This window comes from Oncorhynchus mykiss, chromosome 1 (genome assembly GCF_057628025.1).
Source record: "Oncorhynchus mykiss isolate SJ-2025 chromosome 1, ASM5762802v1, whole genome shotgun sequence".
NCBI classification, from domain to species: domain Eukaryota; kingdom Metazoa; phylum Chordata; class Actinopteri; order Salmoniformes; family Salmonidae; genus Oncorhynchus; species Oncorhynchus mykiss.
In genome coordinates, this window is record NC_143022.1 from 7,485,001 (window position 1) to 7,499,376 (window position 14,376).

At 43.3% G+C, this 14,376-nt stretch overlaps 1 long non-coding RNA gene across 1 annotated transcript in view; it reads left to right on the plus strand.

Annotated features, from left to right (window-relative positions):
- The window catches only part of LOC149985348 (uncharacterized), a 21,828-nt gene extending 7,717 nt beyond the window's left edge, over positions 1-14,111 (plus strand). Inside the window, exon 2 of the long non-coding RNA XR_016496095.1 lies at positions 11,718-14,111. This is a non-coding gene — a long non-coding RNA (uncharacterized LOC149985348). The remainder of the gene's footprint in view (positions 1-11,717) is intronic.
- Positions 14,112-14,376: the final 265 nt, after the last annotated feature.

A 14,376-nucleotide genomic window follows, 5' to 3' on the forward strand; every position in this document is an offset into this window, starting at 1 on the left:
GTGTCCTTACTGGTCCTCTTGCCCATCAGGACCATACTGTATGCTTGCCATCCACTGATCCTAGACAATGAGAAAAGTTCCACCGTTCTTCAAAGTCAGCAGCGATGGCCCTTCAGTTATCCTTGGTTGGGACAGGCATGGATTCCCCCAACGAGGTAGTCCCAGGTCACACTCTAACCTATCCAACTGTGCAGTGGCTCCACATGGTATTTATAGGCAATCGTTTTTGGAAGGAATCTCCAGTTGCAAGGTAACGGTCGGGAATATAATGCAATTATTAAACTTTTCACATCAACAGGTCATCATTGTAGGTTACTAAAGTATAACATCTCTCATTGATGATAACATTGGATAGATATGCGTGTGTAGCATGTGACAATAGCAGGATCATATCAAGGATAACATCAAAAAAATAAAATAAATGAATATACCACTTGAAGATTGATGATGAGTTGATCATTTGAATCAGCTGTGTGTAGTACTAAAGGCAAACGCACCAAAAATGTGCTCCCTTTATGGTCCACGGGACCAGGGTCCCCCTTTCAAAAAAACCATGACAATGTTGGAGCTGACAACAACCGGGAGCGCTGAGCTACACACACGGCAGCCGTTCAGCTGACGTTTATCGTGTCCCTTGCGTTAGCACCTTTTAAGCTCTCCTGAATAACTAGGCCAATGGGAAGCGTATGTAGCCACACCGACTTGGGATAATGACGATCTGCTACAGACAACACATCACAGTATCACAAGTCAAAAAATAAAACAAAAAATACAACCAGACTGGCCTGCTACGGACCTTATAAAATAAAACTGCCGAGAGTATAGACCCCACAACTGATCCAAATGGAATACATGGAATGAAACACTCAAAATCACAGAGCTGTTGAGCAATTATTCAAATTGAATATTCCCTGCAGCCTAGAGTAGATTGTTGTACCCCACCTGAAAACAATTATTGCAACTATTCATTACATTTGTGGTATTGTAGGTTACTATAGTCTAGGTAGGATAATTGTATTGTCCCTAAACAAGATCAACAGCGGAGCTTTATGAGCTCCACGTCTTCACTGTTCTTTTATGCACAATGATGGACTCTCTGCTACCTTTCAGCTAATCCTATTGGCTCATAATGATGGACTCTCTGCTACCTTTCAGCTATTCCTATTGGTTCATAATGATGGACTCTCTGCTACCTTTCAGCTAATCCTATTGGTTCTTGTTAAAAAAAAATTGGTGCAGCTTTGACTGTTTTTTTTTATGTGTGGTATGATCGCCTGTTAGCCTATTGCAGATCCGGACAAAACGATCCACCTACCACTATTGTCACTATGAGTGGTGGATAGAGGGCAGGATAGACAGTTAGACAAGGGAAATACCAAAACCCCTTGACACAGGAGAGGCGCATGCAAGCAGATGAAGACATTAGGATGGAAGAAATGATTTAGTAAACCCTGACAAAAAATATATCAGGGGAAAAAAATGCACTACCCCCCCCTGTGCCCAATAAAAAAGGACATAACCCTGCCCAAATGGCAAAAAAGGTAACAACAAAAAAAGTAAAAAATTATAAAGAACCCTCATTATTTAGGACCCCCCCCCACCCACCCCCCAGTAAAATGTATAACTGTCCCTTAGAACAAGTTATTTACTTATCTAGTGTGCTGACACCATTAATACCAATACTACAATGCCTGTTTTCTTCCCCTCGTCTTTTCTACCCCTTCTCAAAGACAAAGTTGGCAGTCGTTGGCAATGACTACGGCTGGAGTTCAGAAATTCAGCAGGAGAGGGACTCTTCCTTTGTAAATATATATTTTCTTTTTGGGGGGGGGGGGGGGGGGGGATGGATAAAGGATTTGGGAAGAGAGTTGAAGGAGAGCAGATTGAGAGCCGTACCTCCATGCGCCCTGTTAACAACAGATGGTGGATATGAGAGAGAGAGAGACAGAAAGCGAGATTGTGCGTGTCACAGGAGGTTGGTGGCACCTTTAATTGGGGAGGACGAGCTCGTGGTAATGGCTGGAGCGGAAGAGGTGAAATGCTATCAAATACATCAAACACGTGGTTTCCATGGTTTCCATGGTTTCCATGGTTTCCATGTGTTTGATGCCATTTAATCTGCTCCATTCAAGCCCTTATTATGAGCCGGCCTCCCCTCAGCAGCCTCCACTGGTGCATGTGTGTGTGTGGGAGGCCACCATAAGGTTATTAAGAGATTTGGGGTGAAGCCTTGGCACAGAGAACAAAGTGAAGATGGACAGACAGGCAGCAGACAAGAGAGCTACCGTTATATGTCTGTGTCCACCGTTTCGTCCCATTTCGTCCCTGATAGTGATACAGTTTTTTAAAACAAAATAATTTATGTGTTCTGTGATTGACACTATAGACTAGTATCACTATCAATTCTGTTATCAGTTCAGTGAGGGAACACATTATGCAATTGTGACCTGGAATGTGTTCAAGAAGCCACGCAATTGAAAATGTTTTGCAACACAAAACGAAAATGAGCATTTCCTATTGGTCAAGTCCATTTAGTCACTCCCTGATTCTGTCCCTTTTCTTCCATTTGGTGCCCAAATTAACACGACCCGGGTTGAATGATTATAGGACAACATGGATACATACATTTGTCATATCTGCAGGCAACCGAGATAAGGGAGTGTGTTGCCCTTTAAATTAGGCAGTATTTTGCTGTCTGTTAACTGTAAATCAAACTGCGCAGTAGGGAAACCAAAACTTGTTGAGACATTCATTCTGAGTGGTTAAGGACAGGGCTAAAATAGAAACACAAACAGGCTTAGCACTTTAAATGAACCCGTGATGTTTGGAGCCGTCTATCACGGTTTTAACCCATACTCAACCCCATCTCAGTCACCTTAGCTAACAGGCACTAATGTTTCCCCTAATAGACGGTTCTCACGGTTTTAACCCATCCTCAACCCCATCTCAGTCACCTTAGCTAACAGGCACTAATGTTTCCCCTAATAGACGGTTCTCACGGTTTTAACCCATCCTCAACCCCATCTCAGTCACCTTAGCTAACAGGCACTAATGTTTCCCCTAATAGACGGTTCTCACGGTTTTAACCCATCCTCAACCCCATCTCAGTCACCTTAGCTAACAGGCACTAATGTTTCCCCTAATAGACGATTCTCACGGTTTTAACCCATCCTCAACCCCATCTCAGTCACCTTAGCTAACAGGCACTAATGTTTCCCCTAATAGACGGTTCTCACGGTTTTAACCCATCCTCAACCCCATCTCAGTCACCTTAGCTAACAGGCACTAATGTTTCCCCTAATAGACGGTTCTCACGGTTTTAACCCATCCTCAACCCCATCTCAGTCACCTTAGCTAACAGGCACTAATGTTTCCCCTAATAGACGGTTCTCACGGTTTTAACCCATCCTCAACCCCATCTCAGTCACCTTAGCTAACAGGCACTAATGTTTCCCCTAATAGACGGTTCTCACGGTTTTAACCCATCCTCAACCCCATCTCAGTCACCTTAGCTAACAGGCACTAATGTTTCCCCTAATAGACGGTTCTCACGGTTTTAACCCATCCTCAACCCCATCTCAGTCACCTTAGCTAACAGGCACTAATGTTTCCCCTAATAGACGGTTCTCACGGTTTTAACCCATCCTCAACCCCATCTCAGTCACCTTAGCTAACAGGCACTAATGTTTCCCCTAATAGACGATTCTCACGGTTTTAACCCATCCTCAACCCCATCTCAGTCACCTTAGCTAACAGGCACTAATGTTTCCGCTAATAGACGGTTGGAAAATTGCCGTGGAAATCAAATGCCGAGCCATGCCGTTACCTTCACCGTTCCATTATGTATTAGAAATATTGATAAACCATTAGACATTATTAATAATGTGATCATAAAAAAAAACACACACAAAACTAGGGCACAGTGAGGGCCCATTTCTATTTATTTATTTTCCATTTTGAACCGGAAAAATGGACAAGCGGGTATTTGAAGCAAAGACCAATTAAATCCACCGTACAATATCCTGTGCCAGGAAATGACAGTCCAGTTTCTTACTAGAGAACAGGGTGTACCACTCTGGGCAGTGCTGAGGAGGGGGAGGAGGTAGAGTGGGGCGGCGGCTGGATGTCCTTACACGCACCCTTACACACTCTCTCACACACCGGAATAACCACGGGCCTAACACACACCGGCAAAAAAACGGTTCTGCTGCACACCACGTGCATATAAACAGACAGGCAGACAGGAAGGAGACACACGCACATGGATGGACAGACAGATGCACGCACACACACACACACACACACACACACAGACACACACACACACACACACACACACACACACACACACACACACACACACACACACACACACACACACACACACACACACACACACACACACACACACACACACACACACACACACACACACACACACCGGCTCCTCTCAGTCCTAGTGTGCATCAAGGGAGCCAGTAGCTGACATGAGGGCAGGGCTGGTGATTACAGGGGTGGTGGAACAGAGAGGGTACGAGGGTGGGGGTGGGGGGAGGTTGGGGTTTACAGGGGTGGGACAGAGAGGGTACGAGGGTGGGGGGGCTGGGGTTTACATGGGTGGTGAGACAGAGAGGGTACGAGGGTGGGGGGGGGCTGGGGTTTACGTGGGTGGTGGAACAGAGAGGGTACGAGGGTGGGGGGGGCTGGTGTTTACAGGGGTGGTGGAACAGAGAGGGTACGAGGGTGGGGGGAGGCTGGGGTTTACAGGGGTGGTGGAACAGAGAGTGTACGAGGGTGGGGGGGGTCTGGTGTTTACAGGGGTGGTGGAACAGAGAGGGTACGAGGGTGGGGGGGGGCTGGTGTTTACAGGGGTGGTGGAACAGAGAGGGTACGAGGGTGGGGGGGGGCTGGGGTTTACAGGGGTGGTGGAACAGAGAGGGTACGAGGGGGGGGGGGGGGGGGGGGGTTTACAGGGGTGGGACAGAGAGGGTACGAGGGGGGGGGGGGGGAGGCTGGGGTTTACAGGGGTGGGACAGAGAGGGTACGAGAGGGGTGCGGTAGGGGGATTGAGGTCAGCCAGGGAGGGGACCAGGACTGTCCATTTGAAATACATTAAAGTAAACAAGAGGTCAAAAATAGAATCTGTGGGTTTTTGAAGACATCACTTGGTAAACTTTAAGATTTCCTTGAATTCAAGGCTTTTGGGATACAGTAAACAAAAGTCCATTCTTTCAGTGAATGTAAAATACTGTATTCATGTCTAACCCATAATCACGGCTGTTACTCTGTGGTTAGCATGGCATCTGTAATCATTGTGTGATTTACAGTATAGGCCGCTCATACTCACTGGTATGGCATAACGACATGTATCTCTGCTTCCAGATAGATCAAATACAATACTGTATGTCATTATATAGTATATTCAGTTATATACTGTATTCAGTTATATGTAGTATATTCATTTATATACTGTATTCAGTTATATATAGAATTTAAGTTATATATAGTATTTTCAGTTATATAGTATATTCAGTTAAATATAGTATATTCAGTTACATATATACTGCATTCAGTTATATATATATATATATATACATATTATTGGGATCATTTTGATGTTCAGAAATGGCATCTTGCATATTGGGATAGTTTGAGACAACTGCAGAGATTTCAGGTCTTTGTGATCAATATGGCTAAATATTTCCACTGAGAATGTTTTTCGTGTCTTTTCAACCAAAAAAAAGATGTGTTTTCAATGTCTTTTAAACATCTTTTCAGTATCTTCTTAACATCTTTTCGACGTCCTTTCAACATTTTGTGCTCATAGGAGTGGACCTGAAACAGAGGTTACCTCTCATTTAATCTAAGTGGTGGTGAAAATACCTTTTTAGCAGTATTTTCGAGAAAAAAAAAGTCTGCAGTTGTGCAGACAGTCACATCCTTCGTGAAAATGACTTGACACATGAGCTCACTTTAAGTTTCGCTCAGCCCCATAAGGCCATAACTTAGCAAAGGCTATAAACTGAAAGCTATCAAGCTATCGATCGTGTACCAAAACACTGCAGGAGACCGAGAGAGAGGTGCTTCGACCTCCATAAATGGACATCACTGTGGGGAAGCGGAGTGGAGCGTTCCCATGCCTGGTCCACATCTGGTGGTTCAGCCACAGCACACATGTTGGGTCCCAGACCTCCCTTCCACTCCACACCTCCCCTCCACTCCACACCTCCCTTCCACTTCAGACCTCCCTTCCACTCCACACCTCCCCTCCACTCCAGACCTTCCTTCCACTCCACACCTCCCCTCCACTCCAGACCTCCCTTCCACTCCACACCTCCCCTCCACTTCAGACCTCCCTTCCACTCCACACCTCCCCTCCACTTCAGACCTCCCCTCCACTCCACTCCACACCTCCCCTCCACTTCAGACCTCCCCTCCACTCCACTCCACACCTCCCCTCCACTTCAGACCTCCCTTCCACTCCACACCTCCCTTCCACTCCACACCTCCCCTCCACTCCAGACCTCCCCTCCACTTCAGACCTCCCTTCTTTCCTTCTATACTTTAAAGCGGCAGCGTGTCTTTCCTTTGCGATGTTATCGGGTCTGCCTGCAGGCTTGACGACTGTGAGATGCAGGCATATAACCCCAATCCAAACAGGCAGCAGGGCTGAGGAGGAGGAGGAGGAGGTGGAAGTGGTTATAAACCGTTAAAGCTGTGGTGGAGAAGGTGTAGTCCCCCTGCCGGATGGTGGGAAACATTCGTTAAGGAGGGGGGTGGGGGGGCGAGGGGCTCATCACCCAGCACAGATAGAAGATAGAAAAAAGAGATAAGGGGAGAGAGAGAGCGAGAGAGAGAGGGAGTAATAGAGTCAGACTGACTTTTGTTTTCACTCCCTCACACTTTTCTGTCAGCTGCTGCGGAAAAGCAGTTTGAATGCCCCTGACACTGTTCTGTGTACAACTAATCACTGGAACCTCTCATTTAAGAGAAGATGGCAGAGAGCCGTTGGTAGGTTTTCCTCTCCAGTGCTAACATACCAGACCAAAAGACAAGCCACAGGACCCATTTTAATCTCCCAACAGATTCACACTAAGTCCACTCCTTGTGAAACCATCCATACAGACCACTACCCAATGGGCAAAACTGGTTGAAATGATGTCTTTACAAATGTACAACTAGAAACTGGTTGAAATTAAATTAAATGAAATGTTATTTGTCAAATGCGCCGAATACAACAGCTGTAGACCGTACAGAGAAATGTTAACTTACAAGCCCTTTAACAACAACGCAGTTTTAAGAAAATCCCTAAAAAATAAGAGATAAGAATAACAAATAATTAAAGAGCAGCAGTAAATAGCAAAAGCGGGGCTATATACAGGGTATTACGGTACAGAGTCAATGTGGAGGCTATATACAGGGTATTACGGTACAGAGTCAATGTGGAGGCTATATACAGGGTGTTACGGTACAGAGTCAATGTGGAGGCTATATACAGGGGGTACCGGTACAGAGTCAATGTGGAGGCTATATACAGGGTATTACGGTACAGAGTCAATGTGGAGGCTATATACAAGGGGTACTGGTACAGAGTCAATGTGGAGGCTATATACAGGGGGTACCGGTACAGAGTCAATGTGGAGGCTATATACAGGGGTACAGGTACAGAGTCAATGTGGAGGCTATATACAGGGGGTTACGGTACAGAGTCAATGTGGAGGCTATATACAGGGTATTACAGTACAGAGTCAATGTGGAGGCTATATACAGGGTATTACGGTACAGAGTCAATGTGGAGGCTATATACAGGGTGTTACGGTACAGAGTCAATGTGGAGGCTATATACAGGGTGTTACGGTACAGAGTCAATGTGGAGGCTATATACAGGGTATTACAGTACAGAGTCAATGTGGAGGCTATATACAGGGGGTACCGGTACAGAGTCAATGTGGAGGCTATATACAGGGGGTACCGGTACAGAGTCAATGTGGAGGCTATATACAGGGGGTACCGGTACAGAGTCAATGTGGAGGCTATATACAGGGGGTACTGGTACAGAGTCAATGTGGAGGCTATATACAGGGGGTACCGGTACAGAGTCAATGTGGAGGCTATATACAGGGGGTACTGGTACAGAGTCAATGTGGAGGCTATATACAGGGGGTACCGGTACAGAGTCAATGTGGAGGCTATATACAGGGTATTACGGTACAGAGTCAATGTGGAGGCTATATACAGGGGGTACCGGTACAGAGTCAATGTGGAGGCTATATACAGGGAGTACCGGTACAGAGTCAATGTGGAGGCTATATACAGGGAGTACTGGTACAGAGTCAATGTGGAGGCTATATACAGGGTGTTACGGTACAGAGTCAATGTGGAGGCTATATACAGGGTATTACGGTACAGAGTCAATGTGGAGGCTATATACAGGGGGTACGGTACAGAGTCAATGTGGAGGCTATATACAGGGGGTACTGGTACAGAGTCAATGTGGAGGCTATATACAGGGGGTACTGGTCAATGTCAACGAGTCAATGTGTCAATGTGAAGGGGCACCAGTGTCAAGGTAATTGAGGTACTTACAGTGCCTTGCGAAAGTATTCGGCCCCATTGAACTTTGCGACCTTTTGCCACATTTCAGGCTTCAAACATAAAGATATAAAACTGTATTTTTTTGTGAAGAATCAACAACAAGTGGGACACAATCATGAAGTGGAATGACATTTATTGGATATTTCAAACTTTTTTAACAAATCAAAAACTGAAAAATTGGGCGTGCAAAATTATTCAGTCCCTTTACTTTCAGTGCAGCAAACTCTCTCCAGGAGTTCAGTGACGATCTCTGAATGATCCAATGTTGACCTAAATGACTAATGATGATAAATACAATCCACCTGTGTGTAATCAAGTCTCCATATAAATGCACCTGCACTGTGATTTCGCCGTAAAGCCTTTGAAATCTGAGTTTCGCTTTATTTTGATGTATTACACTTGTATTTTTATATATGTTAAATATTTATATTTCTGTAGTTTGAATTTGGCGTCTGCAATTTCACCGGATGTTGTCAAATCTATCACGTAATTCGAGCGTTAAGGGATCCCTAAGAGGTTTAACAAACTATAGTTTTGGCAAGTCGTTTAGGACATCTACTTCATGCATGACTCAAGTAATTTTTCCAACAACTGTTTACAGACAGATTATTCACTTATAATTCACTGTATCACAATTCCAGTGGGTCAGAAGTTTACATACACTAAGTGGACTGTGCCTTTAATCAGCTTGGAAAATTCCAGAAAATTATGTCATGGCTTTATAAGATTCTGATAGGCTAATTGACATCATTTGAGGCAATTAGAGTTGTACCTGTGGATGTATTTCAAGACCTACCTTCAAACTCAGTGCCTCTTTGCTTGACATCATGGGAAAATCAAAACGAAATCAGCCAAGACCTCAGAATAAAAATTGTAGACCTCCACAAGTCTGGTTCGTCCTCGGGAGCAATTTCCAAACACCTGAAGGTACCATGTTCATCTGTACAAACAATAGTCCGCAAGTAAAAACACCATGGGACCACGCAGCCGTCATACCGCTCAGGAAGGATACGTGTTCTGTCTCCTAGAGATGAATGTACTTTGGTGCAAAAAGTGCAAATCAATCCCAGAACAACAGCAAAGGACCCAGTGAAGATGCTGGAGGAAACAGGTACAAAAGTATCTATGTCCACAGTAAAATTTGTCCTATATCGACATAACCTGAAAGGCCGCTCAGCAAGGGAGAAGCCACTGCTCCAAAACCGCAATAAAAAAGCCAGACTACGGTTTGCAACTGCACATGGGGACAAAGATCGTACTTTTTGAGAAATGTCCTCTGGTCTGATGAAACAAAAATGGAACTGTTTGGCCATAATGACCATCATTATGTTTGTAGGAAAAAGGGGGAGGCTTGCAAGCCGAACAACACCATCCCAACCATGAAGCACGGGGGTGGCAGCATCATGTTGCTTTGCTGCAGGAGGGGCTGGTGCACTTCACAAAATAGATGGCATCATGAGGCAGGAAAATTATGTGGATATATTGAAGCAACATCTCAAGACATCAGTCAGGAAGTTAAAGCTTGGTCGCAAATGGGTCTTCCAAATGGACAATGACCCCAAGCATACTTCCAAAGTTGTGGCAAAATGGCTTAAGCACAACAAAGTCAAGCTATTGGAGTAGCAATCACAAAGCCCTGACCTCAATGCTGTAGAAGATTTGTGGGCTGAACTGAAAAAGTGTGTGCGAGCAAGGAGGCTTACAAATCTTACTCAGTTACACCATATCTGTCAGGAGGAATGGGCCAAAATTCACCCAATTTATTGTGGGAAGTTTGTGGAAGGCTATCCGAAATGTTTGACCCACGTAAAAAAAAATGTAAAGGCATTGCCACCAAATACTCATTGAGTGTATGTAAACTTCTGACTCACTGGTAATGTGATGAAAGAAATAAAAGCTGAAATAAATCACTCTCTTTACTATTATTCTAACATTTCACATTCTTAAAATAAAGTGGTGATCCTAACTGACCTAAGACAGGGAATTTTTACTAGTATTAAATGTCAGGAATTGTAAAAAACAGAGTTTAAATGTATTTGGCTAAGGCGTATGTAAACTTCTGACTTCAACTGTACAAATAGGTAGAGTTACTAAAGTCGCTATGCACAGATAATAACAGAGAGTAGCAGCAGCGTAGGTGGAGGGAGGCAATGCAAATAGTCTGGGTAGCCATTTGATTAGCTGTTCAGGAGTCTTATGGCTTGAGGGTTGAAGCTGTTTAGAAGCCTCTTGGACCTAGACTTGGCGCTCCGGTACCGCTTGCTGTGCGGTAGCAGAGAGAACAGTCTATGACAAGGGTGGCTGGAGTCTTTAGGGCCTTCCTCTGACACCTTTTGGTCCTGGATGGCAGGAAGCGTGGCCCCGGTGATGTACTGGGCCGTACGCATTACCCTCTGTAGTGCCTTGTGGACGGAGGCCGAGCAGTTGCCATACCAGGCAGTAGTGATGCAACCCATTAGGATGCTCTAAATGGTGCAGCTGTAAAACTTTTTGAGGATCTGAGGGACCCATGGCATATCTTTTCAGTCTCCTGACAAGGGAACAGGTTTTGTCGTGCCCTCTTCACATCTACATAGGGTAGTGATATCATTGCAACTGTAAAAACTAGAAACTGGTTAAAATGATGTAGTCATTATATCAGTTTTGCCATCTGGTTATAGGTAGAATGTACCTGAAAAATATTACAATTGGTGTGATTTCCCCTATGTTTTCTTAAGGTGGGAAATCCATTCACTCCCCTATCTCCATTCAGCTTTTTGAATGCCTCCGTTTTGTACTTGAGAGATTTTAATAATACGAGTATGATATGAAGCCTGGTGGGGAAAGTTTAATATGCCTCATATAAACCCTAATCTTATTTCTGGGACTATGCCAGGGGTAGTAGAAAAGTAGGCCAGTGGCATGATGATGGAGGAGGTAGGAGGGGGTGAGGCTTTAGCTCAGAGGCCTAACGAGGCCTTGAGAAACTCACTTAAAAATAACCTGATCCGTACGGGTGCTATCGGAGCCCCTCGTAATCCCAAACTAGGGATTAATTACTGACTCCTCCACCCCTCCCTTTATTCTCCCTATCTCTCTCTCTCTACCTCACTCTCTCTCCCTTCCTCTTTCCTCATCCCCAGATTTTGATTTGTCTGCATAGGGATGTCACCGGGTGCTGACGAGGCAGAGGGACGAGAGAGGGACGAGAGAGGGACGAGAGAGGGACGAGAGAGGGACTATGATTATTCCTATCGTCCGTCCTCATCCATATTCACATTTCAACCCTCTCTAACTTCCTCTTGCTTTACATTGCAAATGATCATCAAGGACATCAACCACCCGAGCCACTGCCTGTTCACCCCGCTATCATCCAGAAAGCGAGGTCAGTACAGGTGCATCAAAGCTGGGACAGAGAGACTGAAAAACAGCTTATATCTGAAGGCTTTCAGACTGTTAAACAGCCATCACTAGCACATTAGAGGCTGCTGCCTATAGGCATAGACTAGAAATCACTGGCCACTTTAAGGAATAACACACTAGTCACTTTAATAATGTTTATATATCTGGCATTACTCATCTCATATGTATATACAGTATTCTATATTTTTCTACGGTATCTTAGTCACTTATTTACATATATTGCATTACTCATCTCATATGTATATACTGTTTTCTGTACTATTCTACTGTATCTTGGTCCGTTCCGCTCTGACATTGCTCGTCCATACTGTATGTATATAGTCTTAATTCATTCCTACTTAGATTTGTGTGTATTGGGTATATGTTGTGTAATTTGTTAGATATTACTGCACTGTCGGAGCTAGAAGCACAAGCATTTCGCTACACCCGCAATAACATCTGCTAATCACTTGTATGTGACCAATAACATCTGCTAATCACTTGTATGTGACCAATAACATCTGCTAATCACTTGTATGTGACCAATAACATCTGCTAATCACTTGTATGTGACCAATAACATCTGCTAATCACTTGTATGTGACCAATAACATCTGCTAATCACTTGTATGTGACCAATAACATCTGCTAATCACTTGTATGTGACCAATAACATTTGATTTCACTTGAAATGCGTAGCAGTGTGATTCAGTGTGTTGTTTTTTTGGTGCGCTCTTATAGGCTGTCACATTGGCTAGTGGTGGTCACCTAGCAACAGGGGCTCCAACCACCTCGTTGTTGGCTACCTGTCACTTGGTGGTATGTTGTTTCGTCAGTCTAGATTCCAAAATGGCTTTAAAGGTAATGAGGATAACTTGATGAATGGTGATTGATGATAAGAGGATCTGATCATAGTGTCTTTGGTTGACCTTGAACATACACAGCTATCTTTTTAGGATTATTTCGTTTCTGAGTAATATAAAATATGGAAATCAAATAATTAAATAGTCTGAACTATTCTGCCAGCAGTAGTACGCCAATGTATTTTCTCAAAATTTGAGATCTTTAAATGTTGACTGTTTTATAGATCTTTCATTGAGACTATTAACTTGTTGTATTGTTTGTTGGTTTGGCAAGGCTTATGTCAGACAGAAAAATATGCTGAGAAGGATTATCACCACAGTAAGTAAGGTACTTGGAGTCAAACAAACAGGCTTGTATGAGATCTTTAAGGTCAGGGCCCTCAGCAAGGCGCACACAATCCTTTTAGACCCAAGCCACCCCTGTACCCGTGCTTTAAACTACTCCCCTCTGGGTGCATGTATAGGGCACTACCCGGCAGGAATAACCGAGCTAGACAATCAATTGTGCCAGGTGTGATATCCCTCCTAAACTGCTGCGGTTAATGTTCCATTGGACCCAGTAAGGCCAGCAGGCTGGTCTTCTTTCATCGCTATATACTGCAGGTCACTGTTATTAAAATGTGTTGTCTACTGTATCTAAACACCAAATAAAAAATGTACATGATACTGCAACAACATTTCCCAGCGGGGACAATAAAGTCTTTAAAACCTTTAAAGTAAAGTAAAGTTTAGTGAAGTGAAGTAAAGTGTAGTAAAGTGTAGAAAAGTGTAGTAAAGTAAAGTGTAGTAAAGTAAAGTGTAGTAAAGTAAAGTGTAGTAAAGTAAAGTGTAGTAAAGTGTAGAAAGGTAAAGTTTAGTGAAGTCAAGTAAAGTGTAGTAAAGTAAAGTGTAGTAAAGTGTAGTAAAGTGTAGTAAAGTACACTAAAGTGTAGTAAAGTAAAGTTTAGTGAAGTGAAGTAAAGTGTAGTAAAGTAAAGTGTAGTAAAGTGAAGTAGTATAGTAAAGCAAAGTAACGTGTAGTAAAGTGAAGTAAAGTGTAGTAAAGTAAAGTGTAGTAAAGTGAAGTAAAGTGTAGTAAACTAAAGTGTATTAAAGTGAAGTAAAGTGTAGTAAAGTAAAGTGTAGTAAAGTGAAGTAGTATAGTAAAGCAAAGTAACGTGTAGTAAAGTGAAGTCAAGTGTAGTAAACTAAAGTGTATTAAAGTGAAGTAAAGTGTAGTAAAGTACAGTGTAGTAAAGTAATGTAAAGTGTAGTAAAGTAAAGTGTAGTAAAGTGAAGTAAAGTAAAGTGTAGTAAAGTGTAGTAAAGTGTAGTAAAGTAATGTAAAGTGTAGTAAAGTAACGTAAAGTGTAGTAACGTAAAGTGTAGTAAAGTGATGTAAAGTGTAGTAAAGTAAAGTGTAGTAAAGTAAAGTAAAGTGTGGTAAAGTGAAGTAAAGTGTAGTAAAGTGAATTAAAGTGTGGTAAAGTAAAGTGTAGTAAAGTGAAGTAGTATAGTAAAACAAAGTAACGTGTAGTAAAGTGAAGTAAAGTGTAGT